The sequence below is a fragment of the Lissotriton vulgaris genome, chromosome 4_1 (genome assembly GCF_964263255.1).
Source record: "Lissotriton vulgaris chromosome 4_1, aLisVul1.2, whole genome shotgun sequence".
In the NCBI taxonomy this organism is placed as follows: domain Eukaryota; kingdom Metazoa; phylum Chordata; class Amphibia; order Caudata; family Salamandridae; genus Lissotriton; species Lissotriton vulgaris.
Window position 1 is genome coordinate 2,143,132,763 of NC_141691.1, and position 17,189 is coordinate 2,143,149,951.

Sequence of the window (17,189 nt, forward strand, 5' to 3'; positions counted from 1 at the left end):
TCGATATCCTCAGTCAATTAAATTGCCCATTATATTTGTTGCATGAAAGGTGTATTCATATGTATAGGTACAGTTTCTTCATATCCTTAAAAATTGTCCATAGAGAAGTTGTATTTTAAACTTTTTGGATGGTTTCTTGAGTAGTGTAGGGCTTTATTCCTGTCTGTGAAATTTTTGAACAATGTTGTAACAAGTCTGCCTTCTTCAACATATACTTTCACATCAAGAAAAGGTATTTTGATGTTGGAATGACTCAAACTGAATTTATTATCCGCAGACCTATTTTTCAGCCATTTTTGGAACTTTACAAGATTTGAAAAGGTACATGTCCAAACCATGAAAATATTGTCAATAAATCGTACCCAACTCCCAATACGTTGGGAGAGGGGTTTGTTGTTATATAAAAATTGTTCTTCATATTTCGCCATGAAGAGAACAGCTAGCTCTGGGGCAAAAGAACACCCCATAGCTACTCCCTTCACTTGAAAATAAAAGTTGCCATTGAAGTTGAAATAGTTTTGTTTTACTGCAAAACTCAGCAGATTTACTATTAAATCTGTTGTTATTTGTGTTTGTTTTACTCTGTCATTTAAATAAGAATCAATTACTGCCAGGCCTTCATCCTGGTGGATTTGAGTGAACAAAGACACTACATCCAATGTGACCAAAAGGTGGACTCCTTGGATAAATTGTAACGCATCCAGGGTACCTAAAATGTGTGATGATTATATTTTGGAAAATCTTTTTTTTTCTTTGTTTTAAAAGGATACATGTGGTAATCATATCCTACCTTTATTTTCCTTATAGAATTTAGAGTAATTCAACTCTAATAGGTATTGTTGATGCCACATGGAACTGTAACATGTAATGTGGAATTCACTGATACAAGAGCTTATGTTTGAATCCAGCAGAACAGCTTAGAGTTTGCCTTCGCTGGATGCCTTAGCTATTGCACCAGTGGGACCACTTATGGCACTTAAATAAAGACACTTTTTATATAACTTTTAAACTCCATCACTTTGTACACACAGCCACTTTCTTACACACACATGATTTCACCTTTTTGTCTTCTGTTGCATTGTAACATTCTGCATTATATTCTTCATGATTATTTCTTTATTATTGCTTGCTAAAACACTGAATTCTAGTCTTCAGACTGGAAGGGGTGAGTAGTTTGCTTCCCACAACCTGTATAGCATAAACGCCTACTAACACTACTTACACAGGTACGGTACTGATGCCAGTATCCTACAGCACCCACAACACATCACTTTACAGCAATCAGCTCAGGACTTAGACTCACAGTTTCATCCCGAGTCTTCCGACCGGTGCCAGTGAGTTGTTTGCTTCCCACGCCAGCTATAGTCTAAAAGAATACTAACACCACCTGCACAGCGATGCTACAGCGGCCAGTATGCTAATCAGTGATGTCATCAGCGATGTCATCAGTGATGTCAATGACCATGTCATGAATGATGTAATATGTGATGTCATCAGCGGTGCATTGCGGGGGCACGAGTTATAGTTAGCTCAACGAATTATAACGTGTGAATTTCTATGGTTTTGTATGAGTGAAATGTCCAACTAACTATAACGTCCCTGAAACCCATGGTTTTTTCAGTGAATTACTAAGGTTTTTTATATGCTAATTTCTAATTATAACGTGCCTGAAACCTATGTTTTTTTCAGTGAATTTCAATGTTTTTTTTAAATGCTAAATTCTAATTATAATGTCATTAAACCCATCTTTTTTCTGTTTTTTTAAATTATCATCCCATTCTCAACCTTGTGAAAACTGCAAATCTCACCACTTTTCCATCGATACCTTCCGTCAAAAAAATTGCCACAAATGAAAACAACAACTATTGTTCATGATATACTGAGTAGTCGTTCCCGTGCAAAAGAACCCGAAAGCACCACTTTCTCATATTTTCAATGACCAGCCAATCTGCAATGCGATTTAAAAATCAGGCGATAAGCTAAGTTAGTGGTAAGAATTTAACATCAGCCTTTAACTGGTGTAAAGCAGGACAACTATCTACAGTGTGGATTGGGCCCAACTCAAAGCCACATCTAAAGACCAACACATCATAGGGCTATACTCTTGCAGCTCCGACACCCAAGAAGGCCACAACATCCACCGCCAGCACCACCAGGATCTCCCCATCACCACACACCTCAACTTCCGCTGAGGCAGCGCAGAACAGGACAACGGGCCTTCCCAAAATGCCATGCTGCACAATAGCTGAATGTTGGGAGATGTGGGAACCAAGCATGTATGAAGGACGCAAGTCACCCATCAATAATATGCACACAATTCCAAGTGTAGCGGTGATGTGCTGGACAGTCCTCACTATGCAGAGCACAGACCTGTCCATGTGTGCATACACTGCTGGTGCTTGTAGTGTTGTACACAGTGGACGCAACAATGGTACCTTAGGCAGTGGGGAAGATCTCGACTATCTAGCTGTGTTGTCCCCACCTGGAGGTGGAAGCGGAGTGCAATGGTTCAACGTATGACACTCCAGCGTAGGAGTATGAATAAATAATGTAGGTTTCTGGGTGTGGTTCACTTGTAAGAAGGCCAACGAGTCTGCCAGAGCGGCGGGCCTCACCCTGCCTCGTGCCTGCCGCCATGAACGCAGGCCTCCTTGACACAGGTACCAAGCAAACCCAGCGGCACAGCACAGCAGACTTATGTCTGAACTGACCACTGCCTTCCATCTACAGTGCACACAGCAGGGCTCACAATTCAGATGCAGTGTCGATTGCAGATGACACAGTCCAATAGGCAAGACACATTGCTCCTACTGTGGCCCGCCCGGACAACGCATTATCGCAGGCTGCGTAAACGCTGACCTCCAGAGTCATCACCACGTGGACTTAATAAGGCAGAATTCAGTAGACAAAAGACATTGCTACCAGTGTGGACCAATCGTACCACGCATCATCGCAGGCTCCACACAAGCTGGTTCCTTCACATGCCACTAACTCAGTGCACCACTTATCACCACTGGCTGCACACACACGGAATTGCCAATGCCTGGACACCTGTACTCAATGCCACATGCCTGTGGGCCTTTGCTGACCGCTGCCTTCTGCCTACATCAGAGCTCAGAAATAAATTGACTCTTAATTCATTAATAAAAAGTGCAGTATGCAACTAAGTATAACGTCCCTCAAAACTTACAGAATATCCTTTTAGTATCCTTGCTTCACGAACTTGTTTTATATCAGTTATAGCTTTAGTACAATAACGAAATCCATATTGCAATTCCAAACGAACACTGAAACCTACATGTTTCGACAATGTATTCCATAGATGTTTCATCTCTTGTTCGAGTCGCGATTGCAGATGACACAGTCCAGTACGCAAAAGAGATTGCAACCAGTGCGGCCAGTTTGGACCACGTATCGTCGCTGTCTCCGCACATGCTGATTGCTTCTGATGCCCCTACCTCAGTGCACCACCCTAAAGCACTTCCTAAAATCAATCTTTGGTGAGGTGGGCTCTCGATAGCACTCAAAGGTAGAACTAGCCTTTAAGGCATTGAAAATTGAGAGAAGGAGTCTGCCCCTGCATAAAATCCCATTCTCAGCCTGGGCCCAAGCTGTTAAGCGCCAAGTCCAGACCATTTCTTTTGGGCTTGACCTTGCATCTCTTCGGCAAAATCCATTAACTCAGGCCCTGGACAAATCATACATTCCTGGTAAACCCCAACCATACCTGCAAGACCCAGTATCCACTCATGCGAGAAAGAAAATTCAGCATTTTCGCCTTTTGGCCCTCAGGATCGCTGACTTTAACCCCAAATGGGCATGAACGGATGGCGCCATGCCTTGTCGTCTGTGCAACTATCGCAGAGAATCAATGACCGCCATCGTTTGTTGCTTCCGATTTTATGGAACATGAGCTACAGAACTTGCAGAGAGGCTTCGGACTGGTCCCTCTCTGTCTCCGTGACCTGTTTGATAGCCAGAGTTGAGAAATTCAAACACCAGGTCAAAATGGCACTTGACTCCCACTTAACGGGTTTGTCTGCAAAGTAACTGGAATTCTTCGGCCCCAGTCATCTAACTTGGGCTGGTTCAAAGGTCTAACGAGGAATCCATCTATCGTCAACCGCCCTTGGTGTACGAATAGATTTTACCGAACTTTCATGTGCCTCCCCTTATTTGTTGTGAAACAATGGAGCAACCTATACTCTTCTCCTCTTAAAAGAACTCTGTTTTTGGACAACTAAACTGTACTAAGTGTTAGTATTTTAACTTAAAGTGATATTTACTTTTATGAGTGGACGGGACATGTGGGGGGGAGACGGGACGTTCATCAAGTATTTATTTTTTATACTGTATGGCCCCTTCTGATCTACCAGTGCAACACAACTCATGGACCCTTTAGGATAGAATGTTTTGTGTATGATTTCACCTCTGCCTTCCCTACCTCATTACACCACAAGTCATGGACTCTTTATACAATGCAATCCTTTGTGTATTATTTCACATGTAGTGCCCCAAACTTACTGCGATTTAGAAAAGGGGGTGGTGATGAACAGAGTGTCTGAGTTAAACAGACCACTCTTACCCAGTCCAAAGATCAGGGCTTGATCCATCACCGTTATTTATCTCACTGCCCCATCCCAGCTCAGAACCTGGCTATATGCAAATCAGTCTGTCCCTGGCCCAGTGCATCATGGGAACAGGGCAGACTAAACTACCAAGCCAATTCTTCACCAGAAAGGAGACAAGCTACCGGGGACCGGTTTCTGGCATTTCAGCCTTCTTCGGCCCGGCTTGCTTGAATCCTGATGGAGCAGTGAGAAAGGGACTCATGTCTGAGTATACCCTGCCACACCTATAGTGGCCAAAAACGATTTAGAAAAGGGGGTGGTGATGAACAGAGTGTCTGAGTTAAACAGACCACTCTTACCCAGTCCAAAGATCAGGGCTTGATCCATCACCGTTATTTATCTCACTGCCCCATCCCAGCTCAGAACCTGGCTATATGCAAATCAGTCTGTCCCTGGCCCAGTGCATCATGGGAACAGGGCAGACTAAACTACCAAGCCAATTCTTCACCAGAAAGGAGACAAGCTACCGGGGACCGGTTTCTGGCATTTCAGCCTTCTTCGGCCCGGCTTGCTTGAATCCTGATGGAGCAGTGAGAAAGGGACTCATGTCTGAGTATACCCTGCCACACCTATAGTGGCCAAAAACGATTTAGAAAAGGGGGTGGTGATGAACAGAGTGTCTGAGTTAAACAGACCACTCTTACCCAGTCCAAAGATCAGGGCTTGATCCATCACCGATATTTATCTCACTGCCCCATCCCAGCTCAGAACCTGGCTATATGCAAATCAGTCTGTCCCTGGCCCAGTGCATCATGGGAACAGGGCAGACTAAACTACCAAGCCAATTCTTCACCAGAAAGGAGACAAGCTACCGGGGACCGGTTTCTGGCATTTCAGCCTTCTTCGGCCCGGCTTGCTTGAATCCTGATGGAGCAGTGAGAAAGGGACTCATGTCTGAGTATACCCTGCCACACCTATAGTGGCCAAAAACGATTTAGAAAAGGGGGTGGTGATGAACAGAGTGTCTGAGTTAAACAGACCACTCTTACCCAGTCCAAAGATCAGGGCTTGATCCATCACCGTTATTTATCTCACTGCCCCATCCCAGCTCAGAACCTGGCTATATGCAAATCAGTCTGTCCCTGGCCCAGTGCATCATGGGAACAGGGCAGACTAAACTACCAAGCCAATTCTTCACCAGAAAGGAGACAAGCTACCGGGGACCGGTTTCTGGCATTTCAGCCTTCTTCGGCCCGGCTTTCTTGAATCCTGATGGAGCAGTGAGAAAGGGACTCATGTCTGAGTATACCCTGCCACACCTATAGTGGCCAAAAACGATTTAGAAAAGGGGGTGGTGATGAACAGAGTGTCTGAGTTAAACAGACCACTCTTACCCAGTCCAAAGATCAGGGCTTGATCCATCACCGTTATTTATCTCACTGCCCCATCCCAGCTCAGAACCTGGCTATATGCAAATCAGTCTGTCCCTGGCCCAGTGCATCATGGGAACAGGGCAGACTAAACTACCAAGCCAATTCTTCACCAGAAAGGAGACAAGCTACCGGGGACCGGTTTCTGGCATTTCAGCCTTCTTCGGCCCGGCTTGCTTGAATCCTGATGGAGCAGTGAGAAAGGAACTCATGTCTGAGTATACCCTGCCACACCTATAGTGGCCAAAAACTATTTAGAAAAGGGGGTGGTGATGAACAGAGTGTCTGAGTTAAACAGACCACTCTTGCCCAGTCCAAAGATCAGGGCTTGATCCATCACCGTTATTTATCTCACTGCCCCATCCCAGCTCAGAACCTGGCTATATGCAAATCAGTCTGTCCCTGGCCCAGTGCATCATGGGAACAGGGCAGACTAAACTACCAAGCCAATTCTTCACCAGAAAGGAGACAAGCTACCGGGGACCGGTTTCTGGCATTTCAGCCTTCTTCGGCCCGGCTTGCTTGAATCCTGATGGAGCAGTGAGAAAGGGACTCATGTCTGAGTATACCCTGCCACACCTATAGTGGCCAAAAACGATTTAGAAAAGGGGGTGGTGATGAACAGAGTGTCTGAGTTAAACAGACCACTCTTACCCAGTCCAAAGATCAGGGCTTGATCCATCACCGTTATTTATCTCACTGCCCCATCCCAGCTCAGAACTGGCCCAGTGCATCATGGGAACAGGGCAGACTAAACTACCAAGCCAATTCTTCACCAGAAAGGAGACAAGCTACCGGGGACCGGTTTCTGGCATTTCAGCCTTCTTCGGCCCGGCTTGCTTGAATCCTGATGGAGCAGTGAGAAAGGGACTCATGTCTGAGTATACCCTGCCACACCTATAGTGGCCAAAACGATTTAGAAAAGGGGGTGGTGATGAACAGAGTGTCTGAGTTAAACAGACCACTCTTACCCAGTCCAAAGATCAGGGCTTGATCCATCACCGTTATTTATCTCACTGCCCCATCCCAGCTCAGAACCTGGCTATATGCAAATCAGTCTGTCCCTGGCCCAGTGCATCATGGGAACAGGGCAGACTAAACTACCAAGCCAATTCTTCACCAGAAAGGAGACAAGCTACCGGGGACCGGTTTCTGGCATTTCAGCCTTCTTCGGCCCGGCTTGCTTGAATCCTGATGGAGCAGTGAGAAAGGGACTCATGTCTGAGTATACCCTGCCACACCTATAGTGGCCAAAAACGATTTAGAAAAGGGGGTGGTGATAAACAGAGTGTCTGAGTTAAACAGACCACTCTTACCCAGTCCAAAGATCAGGGCTTGATCCATCACCGTTATTTATCTCACTGCCCCATCCCAGCTCAGAACCTGGCTATATGCAAATCAGTCTGTCCCCAAACTTACTGCAGCACAAGTCATAGACTCTTTATAATTGAATCTCTGTAGGTGCGAATATTTACTTTTGTACTTGTTACCACCACCAACCATTCCCGAATCGCTGGCTTACACTCACCTCACATGCACCCAGCACACACGTCACTGGACACGTGGCCATGGTAATAAAAAGGAGTCGAGCGCACGTGCCCTTATCCAGTTCAACTATCTATCTGTGTCCATGTGTTCATTATGTTTGCAAGATGCTGCCCATGGACCCAACCACATTACATTGTGCTGTAGACAGAGTATGCAACCATGTTACCTCTAGCAGTGGGGGAAACTTCACTTATGTAATTTTGTCTCACTCATTGCACAATTACGTACGTAGAGACTGGATCATTAGAGTACTGCAAGGAGAGTTTATAGTCAATTTATAAGTCCGTAGGGATTGGCAGAGTTTTTTTTGTTGCATATTTATATAGTCAAACTCCACCCTAAGGTATTGGAGTGCTTTACATGAGCACCATATGTACAATATACATTGAAGCATATGGAGAATAGGTGATTTGCCTACAAACACAGGATGTGTATGTGACCCGAGGCTTGAACCTTGGTTTCCACCACCAAGGTCGGCGGTCTAGCTGAGGACCATATAAGTGCATATGATGGCACAGCCTAATTCAGAACACAAGCTTTGCTCTAATTGACTGCCCTCCATGTCCCAAAAACTGCAACCTGAACTTTCCAAGGTCCTGTATTGCTACAGCTACAACACTCCAGTGAATGTGCAATAAACATTCATATCCACAGAAATGCGTCATGTCCTCCATCTTTCTTGTGTGGAACTATGGATGAATGTACGGTAAGTGATTCTCCGTACCTTCCATGTTGGCCATGTTGTGAGACTTCACTCACAGAATAACATATTTGCGCATACGACCCCGGTGACGGTGTCAGACCTTCAAAATCTTATCAGAACTTTCGTTCTGATTCTTACCTTGACTTGCACGGGAACAGAGATGCTAGGTCCCATCGGGTATATGATTGCAAAATCGAAATTGTGCCAAGGGGGAAGCTGGTCAGCTTCTATCCCGTTGAATACGCCCTCAAATTATTATATAATTATTATATAAAATGTATACCGCGCTCAGTTACCCGGGGGCATCCCGGCGCTGTAGACACATGAAGGAAAGCTCAACTCAGTCACTACACCGGAAACAGATGGGTCTTCAAGAGTTTCCTAAAGTGCAAGATGTTGGGCTCTGAACGGATCTTAAAGGGCAAGGAGTTCCACAGTGCCGCCACTTGCACTGAAAAACGCCGGCCCCCAGAGCGAGCTCTTTTTACTCTAGCTGACTGAAGGAGATGTCTTTGGTCCGAGCGCAGTGGGCGTGTGGGCTTGTAGGGGCGTGCCATAGTGGACAGGATGGGGGGGCCCTTACCATGCAAGATCTTATGGGCTGTGCATAACGCTTTGAATTTCACCCGCTCCTTAACGGGGAGCCAGTGAAGCGTTTTCAGAGCCGGGGCAGCTGAGTGTCTTCTCTGGACCTCCATCAACACTCTAGCGGCTGCGTTCTGCACCTGTTGAAGGGTTTTAAACGTCGCTTCGGGGGCACCGAGGAACAGTGCATTCCCGTAGTCAAGCCTTGACAAGATTAAACCACAGATCAGAAGCTTCCTAGATGAGTTGGGGAGCAGTGGTAGAACCTTGCGAGCTGACCGCAACAGACCAAAACACACCCCTGCGGTCTTCCTGGCGTGGGTCCTAAAGGACAGATCTTCCTCCAACCAAACTCCCAAGGTCTTAATCTCCTTCTTGGGAGATGGTGGGTCACCCAGAGACCGAGGCCAGCAGCTAGCAATGAGTGTGGGACTGGATTTGCCCATCAGCATCAGCTCGGTTTTCTCTCCATTGAGCTTAAGGGCAGAATGGGACATCCAACGATGGACATTAGCGAGGCAGTCATGGAGGACTTCGGGTTGTTCCACCAGCTGGGTGAGGCCTACCACGAGCTGAGTATCATCAGCATAGCTGATGATCCTCACTCCTGAGGGGGAGACCACTCTTTCAAGAGGAGACATATAAATATTAAATAAAGTAGGGCTCAAAGATGAGCCCTGAGGGACTCCACATTGAAGAGGGAACAAGGTCGACTGCTCTGCCCCTTCCCAGACTTGATAGAAACGGTTGGAGAGGAAGGATTCAAGACATTTCAAGGCCATCCCAGTCACACCCACCCCTGACAGATGTCGGAGGAGCACCTGGTGACTTACGGTGTCGAAGGCAGCACTCAAGTCCAGGAGGATCACTGCCACTGACCCCCCTGAATCAAGAATGCTCCTTGCTTCCTCCACCACTGCCAATAAGGCTGTGTCTGTCCCCTGACCAGGGCGAAAGCCCGTCTGGGAGTCCCCCAACAGGTGGTGGGACTCTAGATGATAAGAGAGCTGGCGGTTGACCAACTTTTCTGCGATTTTTGAGAAGATGGGCAGAAGTGAGATAGGCCTGAAGTTGGCCAGGTTTGAAGAGTCTAATCCTGGTTTTTTCAATAGTGCCTTGACAACTGCATTTTTCCATCTCTGAGGCACAATGCCCTGGGAGAGTGAAAGGTTAATGAGGTCAGTAAGCGGAGCGGACAAAGTGTTTGCCACAAGTTTAAGATATTTCATGGGCACCGGGTCGCTAGGAGACCCACTCTTCATCCCTTTCAGGACTTTTATAACCTCCTCCTCAGCAAAAGGGCCGAAAGAGGACAGCTCAGCGGGGCATATTGCTGGGCTAGAGTCCATCTCCGGGGTCTGAGGGGTCGCAGGCAACGAGGACAGGTTCTCCTCTATTTTCGAGTGAAAAAAGTCAGCTAGTTCTTCACATTTTTCTCGAGGATTATCGTGCATTACTGGGGGGACAGGGGCCTTCAGCAGTTCTTTAAAAATTTTAAAAGATTCCCCTGGTGAGTTACTTGCCCTCTCGATCCTTTCGCTGAAAAAGTTCCTTTTAGCATCTTTCAAAGCGACTTTATACTTCCTCATCTCTATCTTATAATCTTCTCAACTTTCTTCCGTTCGCTCTCTTCTCCATGCACGTTCTGATCTTTTACATGATGTTCTAAGACCCCTAAGCTCGGGGGTATACCAGGGAGCAGAACCGACTCTTCTTTCCCTGATGAGCCTCCTCTTTTTCAGAATCAGCGAGTCCAGAGTATAAGTCAGCCAATTTCCCACAAGCTGGTCAGCAGCAATGGGGTCAGTGGCAGGAGGAGGGCAGGTTCTTGCCAACTCTGCAGTCCAGATATCCACTGGTAGCCTCGACCAGAGTCGTTTCACTGTATACCGTTTAGGTACAGGATCTCTCCCCTTCCCCAACTGCCATGTAAGGGGGACTAGACAATGGTCCATCCAGGGAAGATCTAAGGGCTGGAGGGCTTGCAGGTTCTCCGAGTTAGCAAAAGCAACATCCAGCTGATGACCCTTGTTGTGGGTGGCACCAACATTAACAAGGTGAAGATCAAATGCACACAGCATGCCTTGTAGGTCTCTCGCCACTACATCACAAGGATCATCAAAGTGCAAATTAAGGTCTCCGAGCACTATAAAGTTGGAGGACGCGGCAGCCAGTGGTATCACTGCCTTAATGAAGGAATCTAAGAAATTTCCCATCGTTGCAGGAGGCCGATAGACAAGAAGGCCAGAGATAGAGTTGGTAGAAGATATGCGCAGCGAAAATTGACAGCCTTCAGAGTTATTAATACCGCAGTCTACCGCTTTACATGCATATTTCTCTCTGTACACAATGGCGACTCCTCCCCCCCTCCCATCCAGCCTGTCTAGATGATACATGAGGTATCCCGAAGGGAGGGCTTTAACAATATCGGGTCCAGAACAAGAGGTCAGCCAAGTTTCCGTAAGGAACAAGGTATCCAAACTATAGTCCAAAATCAAGGAGTTAATTTCCACGGCATGGCACGGTAAAGACCTGCAGTTGAGCAGAGCCATGGAGAGCTCTGTCTGGTCCTTCAAGGTGCTACCTAGACGACATAAAGGGCATTGAGTAAAAGGGGTACCTTCTACCCACTGGTAGCTACAGCTAGTATGTCTGGGAGTCCGTAACGACAACAGAGTATCCCTAGAGTACCTGAGGGTAGAGTCCTTATGTACGGCAGAGTTGAGCAGAGTAACGCGCCCTATGCCCGTCTGGGCCCGACGGGCCCTGACGGGCCTAACTCTGGCGAAACTCCGGCGATGTTCCGGTGATGACGCTGCGTGATGACGCTGCACGTCAGCATGGCTGACTTTATGCTCGCCAAGCGCCTGCCAACTATAGCGCTAACCGCGCCGCCGGCAATGTCCCCCCTCCCAAGATGGCCACCACAACAAGACAGTGGGCAGGGACCTGCGAAAAACGCGGTGATCTCACCAAATTAGAGTGGGGGTAAGGTGGCAGCAGTGCGAGTCTGCGAGTGGCCTGATTTTAAAACAAGGGAAAACAGGCAAATGAAGTGAAAAGAAAAAAGACAAAAAAGGGGCTTTAAAATAGAATTAAACTGAGCAGCTTGCAGCAGAGTAGCTGTGAATGCGAGGGCTTCCTGGCGTTCAAGTCAAGATGTCAAAGTCCTTATAATCTTCGGGTATTAATTGTGCATTGATAATACATACCGAAGCCTCAGCCAGACACAAGGAATGGGCTGGATTGCTGGATTGCCCTCTTGAACCTCTTCTCCTTCTCCGAAACAGTTTCTTGGCAGTAATTTGAATCCATTGCAATTGTTCTAGTACTCCAATTGATCATGGGATTGTGTTCAGTTAGCCACGGAAGCCCCAATATCAACTGAAACTGAGGCGCATCTATTAAATTAAATTGAATCTTTTCTTCGTGCCCATCATTTGAAATCAATTGTATTTGTTCTGTATGACACACGATTGGCCCCGCAGCCAAGTTGGTGCAATCCATGGCTCGAACCGGTTCACTCCTAATCTTCCTTATTGCTTGTATTCCTACCTTATTTGCAAATTTGAGGTCACAAAAATTTCCGGTGGCCCCTGAGTCAATCATCACAGAAACTTCTGTTAAGGTTATGTCCCTGAACTTAACTCGCATAGACAAGAACTTATGTGGGGCAGAAGATTGCAAGGTGTTGGCTATTTGATGAGCTCCTGGATTTGTCTTTTGAGTTGCAGCCACCTGTTCAACTCCTTCCACAGGTGGTGCTATTAGTTTTCTATTGGCTTGAAATTAGTTTTTTGCTTCTTAGGACAGTTTCTAACAAAATGCCCTCCGGAACCGCAGTACATGCAAAAATTGCTTGTTCGTCTTTTCTCCTTCTTCTCTTTCGACAAAGGGCCTCTTATCATTTCAATCTGCATGGGCTCTACACCTGGTTGTCCATCAGAACTTCTACTACTGTCTGATCGAGCTCTATTGAACCTTGGTACCACTGGTCTGAATTCTTTTCTTTTCACCCCTTTTCGTTCTCCTTTGCAAAAGTCGATTTCTAGCACTAGATCCACCAATGCAGAAATTTCCATAGGTCTGTTTGGTATCTGAGCCAACACATCCTTTAGCTCGTCCTTCAATCCTCAGTAAAAGACTGCTGCTCTCTTACTCTCTGGCCAGTCTGTCTACACCACTAGTTTGTTAAACTTCACCAGGTAGGCCACTAAATCTCGTTTTCCTTGTCGTAGATCAAGCAGTTCATTATCAACGGCTTGAGAGATTCTTCACCAGTCAAATATCCAAAGAAATTCTTGTTTAAACTCTTCAAAATTTCTCAACAAAGGGTCATCTCTGGCGATCAAAGGCATTGCCCATGAAGCTGCGTCCCCACTCAAATACGACAACACAAAGGCCACTTTTGATTGCGCGTCAGGGAAAATTGAAGGGCGACACATGTAATGTAAAGAACATTGTGTGATGAATATTTGTGCTTTCTGCGGATCTCCACTAAAGCGTTCTGGTCGAGCCAGGGGAATTACTGGGGACAATGAATGGATTACTTGTGTGGTCATTCTATTAGTACCTTCTAATGTAGGGTCTAAGGTATCTTGTCCAGAACTAAATGGTTGTCTCAACCTCTGCGCTAGTTCTGCTGTCTCCTTTCGCGAGTTCATTACTTCTTGCCTAAGATTTTGGTTATCTTCTCTAACTGCGTCTGATTCCTTCTGTATAGTACTAGGACCATTCCTAACGTCTGTAAATGTATTCCCACCGTCATCTCTGCTCGGGTGCTAAGTGCAACGTGGACATTTCACTCTGTCAGACCTTCAAAATCTTATCAGAACTTTTGTTCCAATTCTTACCTTGACTTGCATGGCAACAGAGATGCTAGGTCCCAACGCCCCTTCAGGAATATCCAGAGATCAACTTATACTGAGTCTCCATGCTATCCCTTTGGGGGAAAGGGGAATTGGAGAAAATAACAAACAAGAAGAGACTGGTCCTGGTAGTTCTTCTAGCCTTTAGTCTGTCCCGCAGACTTCTTACTTCAATGGAACCTGTGAAACGAATATTCAATTAACTATCAATTCTACGATTGCCCTCCTATTCCTCTCCTGTATTTTCTTTTTTAACCTACCCTTGTTTTCTAGGATCTAAGCTTCTCTTCTATTTCTTTTCTGTGACATCTAGGTATTGGGTCTTTGTGCCAAATTTGTCATATCTGGAAATATAAATCGAAGTCTTATTGAGAGTTACTTGTTCTATTACTCAACCTCCTATTTATACTCTTTTGCTATTCTACGTACTTCACTAATTTGTTGTTTCTTCTCTCTTGTTAACCTTCTTTTCTTTTCTGTGCTAGAGGTCTTCCTTCTAATTTTCTGTACTTGTTCCTTCCTATTTATGGATACAAGATTGTTAGTTCTCTAACTAAACTAGTTTTATCTAATACTTTGTGTTTTAACTTACTCTCACAAGTGTCTTGATTTTTCTATGACTTCTCCTCTCTCGTAGTATCTATTCTTTTATTCTAAGGCGATGACTCTCTTGTTCTTGTTTTACAGGTCTCTAAACAATGCTTCCTGAAGAAACAAGAATTACTCTTTTCTTCAATAACTTGTTAAGTATTTAGCTCCTTGTTCTTTGACAGTGAAATGCGTTAACTATATCAACCTCTCAAGTCACTTAGCTTATTTGTTCTCTTGTCGTCTTCTTTTCTCCAGTACTCTGCTCTGGTTACCAGCCGTGCTGTGTACAGATGACGAACTATACAACAGCAGCTGACTGGCGAAGCTCTCAGGTAAGTTCTCCCTCTATGAACGAAAACTCCTCTTTCGCTCCGTCTAATGTTTCTAAAAAATGACCTCCGCGGTCTCTACGGCTCTATTCTCAATTCTCAAGATTTTTTAAACTAATTTCAGGAACTACACTAAAAGGCTGCTACTCGACTGACAAGCTCTAGCGAAGTGTGCAATTCTTCTCGTGCTCGCGCTTCACATAGATTGCCAGGCAGCGGCGGTCAAAAGACTAGACCGCGACTTGAATGTCGAAATCGGCGGCCATCTTGGAATGCCGGTTTCGAACGAGATCGGTCCAGGACTGATTTCTTGGTAGGGCTTCACTCATTTTAGAGGTTTTTGCGCGAACTGTTGCCAGAACTTGAGTTGGGGTTCTGACAGACGGCAGCACTGCAACACGGACACCCGCATCAATTAATTCCACATATACCTCACCAAGGAGCCACGCCCATATCTCCGCAGTCATTCTTCACAGTCTCACCCAGCACTGGCATACACCACGCCAGCCCACTCCGTTTATGCTTACAAGAAAGGACAACAACAGTACATGGCCCACATTTTCATTATAGCGATCTGCTGGTCACAGGTCTAGTTCTAAGCACGCCACAGCCACTCCCTCATGGCTGCTATTCACCCACACCACACCCATCAAAACACAGGCATCATAGGACACGTGACCCTGCCAATAAAAAACACCGGGCGCATGTGCTCTATGCCATTTTAGAGTTGCTCTCAGCAGATGCACTGGGGCCGGCACAGGCACACAGCCACAAAACAGTACATTTCGGTCCACTGAGGTAAGGGCATTGTAAGTGCTGAGCGGGTGTGAAGCTAGCCGTGATGGCCCGTCTCGGTGGTTCGTACACATCTTCTATTGTGTGCTCTGCTCGATCGCAGTGTAGGCCTGAGTCATGCACCAGGGGATGTACCGCCACATGCGTGCCCTAACTAGTCACTGAGTTAGTGGCAATGCAAGCACTGAGTGGGTATGCAACCTGCGATGATGATGGGTGCACGAGTATGTCCTCTGCCATGGCGATATCAAGACTCAGCACAAATTGTGAGACTTCTGGCTTGCAGAGCGGGGCAGGATGATGTGGAGGGTGTCCTATCTGCAGAAAGGTGAGCAGTGAGGCTTGGGTGAGCAGCAGCAGGCAGATACCTCTGGGCAGCGGGAGTGGATACGGTGCAAGAGCTTAGATACAAAAACGCGTCACAGCAATTTAGGCTTACACAGTCGTATATACCCTGGCTTTACCTTGTTTTATTGCATGACAGATTTAGAGTCGGTCAAATATACGTTGCTCCCACATCTATAGCAAAGTAGTTGACTATATATCTTTTCATACTTTGTACCCTTAAATTAACCATCAAATGTTGACAACCTTTCCTTTCTCTCTTTTTTCACAAGGAGGTAAGAAGTGTTATGAGCATTGAAGCATGCAGACACAAGCGTGACATTCCTCTCACAGCTTGTGCCTGCCTCATGTCGCTTTGGGGAATGTTATGTTTTAAATGTGAGAAGATTGGGAGGTAGAAGGTAACGGGGGTTCACTCATTCTTCTGAGGATCAATCCACATCAAGAGAATTACTGTCTCTCTCTTTTCATTCCTGCATACTGGAGTTTTCTACAATTACTAATTCTCTACTATATAGCAGATGTGGACAATGAGGGTGCACTATGTCCTTGCTCACGGTTGGAGACACACCTGTGACAGAAAGGTGAGCTGCGAAGATTTTCTTCAGTGTCACTCTCACTCTTTCTCTCTCTTTCTTCCTCTATCCATTGATGGATGCATGACTCACAATCTTATCTTCCTTTTTATCTAACAGACTGTGTTTCACAAATTGGCACGCCCCCAACACCACCCGAGCTCAATGCCTGTTAAACCTGCAGAATGCGTAGCCATCCTCAAAGCCTGAGAAGGTTGCTTTGGCACCTGGTGGACCCTCTCAGGCACACGCCGGTGGCAGAAGGTGAGGAGAGAGGCTTCTTGCCGCAGCAGCGAGCAGTCACCACTGGGCGCTGGAAGAGGATAGTGTGCAACAGCCTGGCTGCACGAGAGCGGGCAAACACCTCTGGGCAGTGGGAGTGCATGGGGTACAACAGTCTGGGTGTGCAGAAAAGGGAAGTCACCTCTGGGCAGTGGGACTATATGGGGTATAGCACCCGGAGCACAAAAGAGCGCACTGAAACCTTCTTGCAGTAGAAGTAGATGGGGTGCAGAAGCCTGGTAGCGCAGACGCGGAACAGATAATTACACATGTGCAGTTGTATGTACTCTACAATTACTAATACTATGCTATCTTTCATATCACTGAACTTAAGGGTACACTATGACTTGACACCTAGTTTGACACACACCGATGGCAGAAAGGTGAGCTAGGAAGATTTTCTCCAGTGTCAACACTCACTCTCCATCTTTTCCTATCTCTCTCTCACATTTTCTCTCTCTCTCTCTGGGGCATATTATGAAGCTCCTTATCGCCGCCCTATTGGCACTTTTCTACTGATAATGTGGCAAAATGTGCATCGCTCTTTTATCAAGGCAGCATTAAGGT